The sequence below is a fragment of the Microcaecilia unicolor genome, chromosome 4, assembly GCF_901765095.1.
Source record: "Microcaecilia unicolor chromosome 4, aMicUni1.1, whole genome shotgun sequence".
In the NCBI taxonomy this organism is placed as follows: Eukaryota; Metazoa; Chordata; class Amphibia; order Gymnophiona; family Siphonopidae; genus Microcaecilia; species Microcaecilia unicolor.
In genome coordinates, this window is record NC_044034.1 from 110,875,991 (window position 1) to 110,886,264 (window position 10,274).

Sequence of the window (10,274 nt, forward strand, 5' to 3'; positions counted from 1 at the left end):
TCCCCAGAACCCTGACTCACCCCGAGGGTCATGGGGGTAATCCCCACTTAGTCCTGCCCCAGTGGCTGCCTTCTTCAAAATGACGCCACTGACTCCTAGCAGTAGCCTTTGGTACTAATGCTAGCAGTTCAAACAGCTGAAAAGATTAATTACATGAGAGGAATCTCTTACATAGAATGAAATATCAGGAATGAAGGATCTATGAATTATGTCCACAAATTTAGGGGGTCTTTTATTAAGGCATGCTAGGGTTTTTAACTCATGCTAAAGATCAGTGGCTTAAGTTGCGTGCACAAATACAGTTGTTTTCTGTATTTGTATGCACAACTTAGTTAACAAGCCAGTTAGCACTGGTAATTGTCAGTTAACAAGCAATTACATGAGGCACTTAACTTCTAAGTAGCATAGTTGAAAAGGGGGTGTGGCCGTGGGCATGGAATGGGTGGGTCAGGGGCATTTCTAAAATCTATGTGCGTTGTTATGGAACACACCTGGTCCGTGCATAATTTAGGCATCGGCATTTACACCAAGTAAAATGTGGCGTAAATGGCCATAACTAAATTTAGTCACATCAGTAGGTGCTCAGTATATCCTATAAACGTGGAAATTTAGGCTTATTAAATAACGTATGCTTAAATTAAGGTGTACTTTATAGAATACACTTAGGCTTTTTTCATTTCAATGCTGATTTTTTAGGCACAATGTATAGAATCTAGCCCTGTATTCCTACGGGCATCTCAGCATCTACTACCAACTGATTTTTAGTGCAAACTAAAAATGCTAGCGCACCTTATCCCCTTAGAGAATTTGAATACTGCTCCAATTCCCAAGACTGTGGGTGTCCCAAGGGATACAGTGAGTGACTTGTGAATTTAGTTTATAGATGGTGGAAATAACAGTACTTCACTTTAAAAAATTATCTTTCATGTTGAATAATGAACCCTCCTCTAAAACCATTATCAACATGAAAATCTATCTTTTTTTAAAAGTTTCATAGTAGGGTCTTCCAATCATCTTTTTATCTCTGCACTATAGTCACAAAATAATAATACCCCCACCCTTATCTACTGGTTTGATTATTGAGGGGTCCTTTTACTAAGCTGCATAGGTGCCTACGTGCACCCAATGCGCATCAGTTTTGAGTCACCACCCGGCTACCAAATGGCGCTTGTGGTAATTTCATTTTTCATGCGCGTCGCTAAGCATCCGGGAAAATAAATTTTATTTTCTGGCGCATGGCAGAAATGGGATGGTAATTGTTATTGTATGTGCATAGATGATTACCACATGGTTAATGCGTGAGACCTTACCACTAAGTCAATGGCTGGTGGTAAGGTCTCAGATCCAAAATGGACACGTGCCAATTTTTATTTTGCTGCAATTCCATTTTTGGCAAAAAATTTTAAAAAGGCCCTTTTTACAGGCACGCTGAAAGATGGATCTGTGTGTGCCCAAAACATGTGCCTACACTAGTGTAGCTCATTTTTGGCACACCTTACTAAAATGGCCCCTACATGTGCTAAAAAGGGGCCATGCATATGATTAATACATGGGTTTCCCCCGTGCACTAAGGCCACTTCTAGTGTAGCTGGAAAATGACTGCATTTCCATTTTTTTCATTAATGTCCAGATGCTAATATTACTACTACTACTACTATTTAGCATTTCTATAGCGCTACAAGGCGTACGCAGCGCTGCACAAACATAGAAGAAAGACAGTCCCTGCTCAAAGAGCTTACAATCTAATAGACAAAAAATAAATAAAGTAAGCAAATTAAATCAATTAATGTGAACGGGAAGGAAGAGAGGAGGGTAGGTGGAGGCGAGTGGTTACAAGTGGTTACGAGTCAAAAGCAATGTTAAAGAGGTGGGCTTTCAGTCTAGATTTAAAGGTTTAAAGTCTAGATTTAAATATCCCAATTAACATGTGGCCATTAGCGTGTGAGCCCATACCAACACCTTTTTAGTAGGCGCAAGGGGCTCACGCACTAACTATGTGCTAATCGGTTGGTCTGCAGCAATGTAACTTTGCTAACCGATTAGCTTTGGGCACGCCTACTCTGTACCCCAAACACCCCCCACCTTTCTAAAAAATACACAGTATTTTTAGTGCTAGGGAAGCATGCACAGATGATTGAACTACCACCAGGAATCTGAGCGTGCCCCGCAATAGTGCATTTTGGCACCCAGGAGGCATGCTTTAGTGCCTACCACCACTTAGTAAAAGAACCCCTTTTTCTCTCTTCCCCAGTAATGTTCTCATAGCTTTATTAATTTCTTTAAACAGGCTATAACAAAAGTTCTCTAACCTCTCATTATAGTCTATGAAACATTTATGATGGATGTAAATGATGGGACCTATAGGTCCAGGAGGAATCCATGTCAAATTAAGTCTACATGATCTGCTGTATTCCTTGAAAAGGACTTACAAATCAGCATTTTTCTACTAAATTTTAAGAAATTCACGTTTTGTTTGAAAAGAATTATGATTCACAGTTTGAATAAAGGTAAACTGTTTCTTTAAAAAGCATTATTCTGTTTCTGTGAGAGGAACAATAAAACATCCTAAATGGTGAGTTGTTTACTATATTGAAGCTAACTGACAAGCTGGTGACTACGAACCTTACTTTAACAGTTTTGAATCTTTACTGTTGGGTATGGCACATCCAGTAGGGCATTAGTTTGAATCAGGGGCGTAGCCAGACACCCAATTTTGGGTGGGCCTGGGCCCAAGATGGGATGGGCAGAAGAACCCCACCCCATCCCGTAGGTGATTTGGTCTCTCCTCTCGCCTGCATGCCATATGGTCTCTCAAATATCCATCCTCTCCTGCACACCTTTTAAATTTCAGATTTTCACCGCTAGTGAGGAGCAACTAATACACACTACTCATGTAGGCCCCACATCCTTCCCACTGATGCAGCTTCCTGTTTCCGCATAGGCGGGAATACGTCAGAGGGAAGTCTGTGGGGCCGGTGTAAAATGTATGTATCAGTCGCTGCTTCCTGCAGGCGAAGATCTGCTATTTATAAGGTATGCAGGAGGGACAGTTGTTGGGAGTTTTCAGCGTGGGAATCTCTGCCGGCCACATCATAGGTGTGCTGCTACTGGTGGGCCTGAGCTCAAAGTGGGTGGGCCTGGGCCCACCCAAGCCCACCCTTGGCTACGCCACTGGTTTGAATTGATGATTTATCATTGGCCTCTTCAAATGTAACTTGTTGAATGTGAGCATATGAACAGGTTTAAATAGATGCTGAAGCCACTACCCAGAGTACATGAAAAAGTAACTGCAGTGCTCACTAAGGGCCCTGTTTACCAAGGCACGTAAGTGTTTTTAACGCACCTACAATTAGCACATGCGCTAACTGTGTAGGTGCCTATAGGGATATTGTAGGTGCGTACACAGTTAATGCATGTACAGTGGTGGAAATAAGTATTTGATCCCTTGCTGATTTTGTAAGTTTGCCCACTGACAAAGACATGAGCAGCCCATAATTGAAGGGTAGGTTATTGGTAACAGTGAGAGATAGCACATCACAAATTAAATCCGGAAAATCACATTGTGGAAAGTATATGAATTTATTTGCATTCTGCAGAGGGAAATAAGTATTTGATCCCCCACCAACCAGTAAGAGATCTGGCCCCTACAGACCAGGTAGATGCTCCAAATCAACTCGTTACCTGCATGACAGACAGCTGTCGGCAATGGTCACCTGTATGAAAGACACCTGTCCACAGACTCAGTGAATCAGTCAGACTCTAACCTCTACAAAATGGCCAAGAGCAAGGAGCTGTCTAAGGATGTCAGGGACAAGATCATACACCTGCACAAGGCTGGAATGGGCTACAAAACCATCAGTAAGACGCTGGGCGAGAAGGAGACAACTGTTGGTGCCATAGTAAGAAAATGGAAGAAGTACAAAATGACTGTCAATCGACAAAGATCTGGGGCTCCACGCAAAATCTCACCTCGTGGGGTATCCTTGATCATGAGGAAGGTTAGAAATCAGCCTACAACTACAAGGGGGGAACTTGTCAATGATCTCAAGGCAGCTGGGACCACTGTCACCACGAAAACCATTGGTAACACATTACGACATAACGGATTGCAATCCTGCTCTTTGGCATGAACTCAACTCGCCGTGTTTGGAGGAAGAGAAATGCTGCCTATGACCCAAAGAACACCGTCCCCACTGTCAAGCATGGAGGTGGAAATGTTATGTTTTGGGGGTGTTTCTCTGCTAAGGGCACAGGACTACTTCACCGCATCAATGGGAGAATGGATGGGGCCATGTACCATACAATTCTGAGTGACAACCTCCTTCCCTCCGCCAGGGCCTTAAAAATGGGTCATGGCTGGGTCTTCCAGCACGACAATGACCCAAAACATACAGCCAAGGCAACAAAGGAGTGGCTCAGGAAGAAGCACATTAGGGTCATGGAGTGGCCTAGCCAGTCACCAGACCTTAATCCCATTGAAAACTTATGGAGGGAGCTGAAGCTGCGAGTTGCCAAGCGACAGCCCAGAACTCTTAATGATTTAGAGATGATCTGCAAAGAGGAGTGGACCAAAATTCCTCCTGACATGTGTGCAAACCTCATCATCAACTACAGAAGACGTCTGACCGCTGTGCTTGCCAACAAGGGTTTTGCCACCAAGTATTAGGTCTTGTTTGCCAGAGGGATTAAATACTTATTTCCCTCTGCAGAATGCAAATAAATTCATATACTTTCCACAATGTGATTTTCCGGATTTAATTTGTGATGTGCTATCTCTCACTGTTACCAATAACCTACCCTTCAATTATGGGCTGCTCATGTCTTTGACAGTGGGCAAACTTACAAAATCAGCAAGGGATCAAATACTTATTTCCACCACTGTACATGGTTAACACGCATTAAAAATGCTAACGCACCTATAACGTGGCTTAGAAAAGCAGGGCCCCAAAGCAGTGAAACATGAGGTATGAGAAGGAAGCTTGAACAAGTTGGAGTAACTTTCGGTGTACTCTGTATTTCAGATAAGGTATTATTTAATTATTTCCAGTGAGGATGATTGAAATATGAAGAACTGATCAAATTTTCAATTATTTTTGTAACGTGAATTCGACTATGAAAATATTTAAGTGAAGAGTGGACTGATTGATGTGTTTTATAGAAATCTGAACCAACAATTAAATTACAGTATGTCACAATTAAAAACTTGTGTCTGCTGTGATCTCCTGATTATGATGGTCCATAATATAATTTTATTGAAAGTATGAAATATAAAATGAAATATATAGAGAAAGAGTTTGATTGAGTTTGTTGATGCTTCTCTTGATATTTGTTGGAACATAGCTGATGGTTCTTTTCAAAGAATGTGAGAGTCATATGAGGTGCAGTAAAAAAAGTGTATGAAGAAAATGTGAGAGGTGTACCATAGAATATAGAATAAAATAATATAGAATAAAAGGACACCAAGTGAATGCAAGGACCAAGAAATGTCTATTATATTACCAAGACAAAATTATGTGTTGTCCTATAAAATATTCTTGCTGAACATAAGTCAACTTCACTCTTTGAGCTTTGCTTGTAACCATACCTGTCAATGTGATAAATGCGTGAGCTGTTTTCTTTGAGATTACACTTTATTATGTTACTGTTAAGTAAATTCAGTTGACAAATAGACTTCAGTCTCTGACTTCATTAACAGAAACAGATACATCAATTGTAATTCAAATTGCCTTCTGGTGAGATGAATTAAAATTGTATACGTAAAGGAAGAGATTCTATATATGGCGCCTAAAAAAATCGGTGCATTCTATAATTGGGGCCTAGATTTAGGCGCTGATTATAGAATATGCTTACTTCATATTTCAGCACCTAAATCTATGCACATCCATTTACACCAGTGAACACTTGGTGTAAATCCCTGCGCATAGATTTAGGCACACTGGGCCATATTCTATAACTAGGTGCGTAAATTTTGGAATACCCATGAAATGCCCATTTCCCCACCCGTAACCATGCCCCTTTTTGCCTGCACATGTTAGAAGTTCAGTGCATATCATTACAGAATACGCTTAGCGAGTTGTGCGCCTAAATTCTAATCAGTGCCAATTAATGCTCATTATTGCTTGTTAAGTGCTATTATCAGCACTCATTAGCTTGTTAGGTTACGTGCGTTGTTATAGAATCCATGGCAATTTCGGCACAGATCTCTAGGCACACTATATAGAATCTGGGGGAAAGGGGCCTGTGCTCCTCCTAGTGGAGAGAATATTGTGGCCATCAGAGTAGGGAGTAGACTGAACCATTTGCTATGGCACTCTCCCTCTAGTAATGGTCTCAGAGACCCCAAAGAAAATTCAGGTTAGTTCTTCAGAAACTGGGAGAATTTCAGTTTCCAATCCCTGAGAAGGACAAAGCCTGCTTCCTGCTTCTGTGTTCCTACAGTAGGTGCAGAAAGCCACACAATACAGTCCATGTGGTGATGCTTCTGCCATTTCTCAATACGTATTACTCCTGAGGATTCCAGCAGTGGAGTGAAGAGCATTCCCATTCTAAGGGAATAAACCTCTCACTCTGAGTTTGTATTTCAAGGGAAAAGAGGACCTTGATCTGAGTCCTAGTAATGAATTGAAGATCTTTGCAGGAGTATGAGATGTGTCAGGTGTCTCCCAGAGGTGCCAGCCATGTGGAAAGAAGAGAATAGCTCATCAAGCACTATGGCCTATGAATGAAGATGGGAGATGTAAACAGAGATTCAAATATTTGTGACCTGCTGATCAAAAAGTTACCAAACGTGGGGTTACAAATAACAGAGACAAAGGCTATAAAAGTTTAGATGGGCAACATTCATTTTTGAGAGTTTTGTGTACTATAGGATCAGCAGAATAGGACTATTCACATTTTTTCCACAACTTTAATGTTCTTCATATTCTACAGCCTAAAAATTGCAGGCACCTAAAGTGAGGTATGTGATTTCTGGTGTTAACTACTGTTTTATTGATTTTTAAAAAAATGTAATTAGTCCATATCTGAGGCTGAAATTTTGCATGATTATGCAGTTGATATTCCTGTATCTTGTGGTATAAATAAAATCACATACCCTGCTTTTGGTACCTTTTCACTTTGCAAGTCCCATTTGTAGAAACAGGTACACGTGGAGGGGCATAATCGAGCGTGGTGCCCAAGTTTTCCTGAGGGCATCCTCACAGGACATCCCCGCGAAGGGGCGGGGAAACCCGTATTATCGAAACAAGATGGGCGGCCATCTTTTGTTTCGATAATACGGTCGGGGACGCCCAAATCTCCACATTTTGGTTGACCTTAGAGATGGTCATCACTAGAGATGGTCGTCCTTGATTTTCGGTGATAATGGAACCCGAGGACGCCCATCTCAGAAATGACCAAATCCAAGCCCTTTTGTCATGGGAGGAGCCAGCATTTGTAGTGCACTGGTCCCCCTGACATGCCAGGACATGCCCCTTGACATGTCAGGGGGCACTGCAGTGGACTTCAGAAAAAGATCCCAGGTGCATAGCTCCCTTAGTGCTGAGCCCCCCAAAACCCACTCCCCACATCTGTACACCACTACCATAGCCCTTAGGGATGAAGGGGGGTACCTAGATGTGGTTATAGTGAGTTTGTGGTGGGTTTTGGAGGGCTCACATTTACCACCACAAATTGGGGGGGGGGGGGGATGTGCCTGGGTCCGCCTGCCTGAAGTGCACTGCAGTACCCACTAAAACTGCTCCAGGGACGTGCATACTGCTGTCATGGAGCTGGGTTTGATATTTGAGGCTGGTAAATATATATATATATATATATATATATATATATATATATAGAGAGAGAGAGAGAGAGAGAGAGAGAGAGAGAGAGAGAGAGAGAGAGAGAGAGAGATTAGGGTGGGAGGAGGTTAGTGACCACTGGGGGAGTCAGGGGAGGTCATCCCTGATTCCCTCCGGTGGTCATCTGGTCAGTTCGGGCACCTTTTTGAGGCTTGGTCGTAAGAAAAAATGGACCAAGTAAAGTCACCCAAGTGTTTGTCAGGGACGCCCTTCTTTCTTCCATTATCATTTGAGGATGCCCATCTGTTAGGCACGCCCCAGTCCCGCCTTCTCTATGCTTCTGACACGCCCCCGTGAACTTTGGTCGTCCCCGCGACAGAAAGCAGTTGAGGGCACCCCAAATCAGATTTTGATTATGTCGATTTGGGTGACCCTGGGAGAAGGACGCCAATCTCCCGATTTGTGTCCAAAGATGGGCTCCCTTCTCTTTGGAAAATGAGCCCACAAGAGTCCTTAGGGATTCAGAGAACCCAGTAGCAGTCCAAAGGGAACCTAAAGACCTGAAGAAATAGAGGGTGTTTCAGGAAAGTGTGCCAGTAAGCAAAAGAATTTCTGGTTCTTTTTGTTAATATTTCAACAAAGGCTCTCACAGTAGACTAGCATTACAAAGCGCTATTTTACCATGGGTTAGTAAATTGGCCTCTGCGCTTGAATTTTGTTTTTGTTAAATCTTTTTATTGGTCAATATGTGCAACATAAGTAAGCACTAGGCATTACTAGACGTGAACAAATTCCAACGTCTTTGCACAATACACTGACCAAACATTTCCGTATTAAAAATAAACCCACAGCAATACTCAACATCCAAACTCCATCCCCCATTTCCAGTAAAGTTAGAAAAAGGAGCACTCTTTGGTCCAACATACAGGATCTGTTATTCAAAATAAAGCAAATAATACTTCAACAGTATGCAACTAGCCACAGTAAGGTTATATGCATGGGAAATTTTAACATAAGATGCTTTACAAAGTTAGCAGCTCTTTTATTAATATGCGCTACGAAATAGGTTTAGTGCACCCTTACATGGGTCTTTCCCACATGCTAAGCTTATTTCTTACATGGCCGTGAATTTGCCTTTTTTTATTTGTCTCATTTCTGGCCATGTGCATTAGCATTCAGCCATTAAAATAAAAATTAAAGGATCCTTTTAGTAAGCTGTGGAAAAAAGGGCCCTGTGGTAGCGGTAGGGGTCATTTTTCCTGTGCTAAAGTGCCCTTTTTTCCACAACCAGTAAAAGCCCCCCCCCCCCCAAAAAAAAATGGCCACATGGTGAGATAACTCTTACCACATGGCCATGTGACAGGGAGCCCTTACCACCACCCATTGAGATGGCGGTAAGGGCTCCCGCAGTAACCCAGTGATAATTGGGCAGCATGCGGTGATACCTGATTACTGGGTTACTGCCATGCTAACCATTTCCAGGGTTTTTTCCCCCTAGAAATGGCACATGCTTGACTCAGAACAACCACAGGCGGCTGCATTGGGCCAGCAGTAGTCATGGAAGTGTGAGCGGTAAGCCCGCATTGGGCTTACTGCCACTCTGTAAAATGGCCGCTAACTATTTAGGAGGTGCTAAAGGCTCCTGTGTTAACCCTGCAGTAACCAGTTAGTGGGTGCTCATGCTTACTGCTTCCATAACTTCCCCACCCTTACCCCCAAAATAGCAAAAAATAAATGCCATGCATTTAGCGCATGCAGATGGCAAATCCTGCTTTAGAACAATTTAGCTGTGTCAGGTATGCATCAGCGCCTAACATAGTAAAAGGACCCCTTAATCACTAAGGGGGTCTTTTATAAAGACACACTAGCATTTTTAGTGCGCACTAATGATTAGCATGCACTAAACACTAGTTACACCCATAGGAATATATGGGTATCTCTAGAGTTTAGCACATACTTATTTTTAGCGTGTGCCAAAAACTCTAGCACGCCCCCCACACAAAACATTGACATGCTAGAATTTTAGGCATTTTTTTCACACATATTCTATATTTTCAAAATAAATGTGCACTTCAATACATAGGCCTCCATGTCATATCGCCACTTTAGATGGAAGCTTTAAACGTAGCTCTTCCAAGAATATTTCTAGAAATGAGAGAGGTTTTTACATGTTATTGCTGACTTAGAAGACTTTTGTATGTGATATGTCTTCCATAATTTTTTGGGAATGCTGATTATTTTATTTATGTAATCCGTCTTTAACCCTTTGAGTAAAGCTGAATATAAATGTCCATGTTAAATTAAAATGAAATAAGATGCAGTTGCCAGTGAGAGGAAACTCATTCCAAAGGTGAAGAGGGTTTTAAAAAGTATACAAAGTTCATTTAAGTGGAGACAGGATCTGTAGGGCACTCTGACAAGGAGAGTATAAGGGTAATCTAGAAACGTATCTATTTGTGGAAGCCTTTGTGTAAGCAGGAAATGATACAGTGGGTG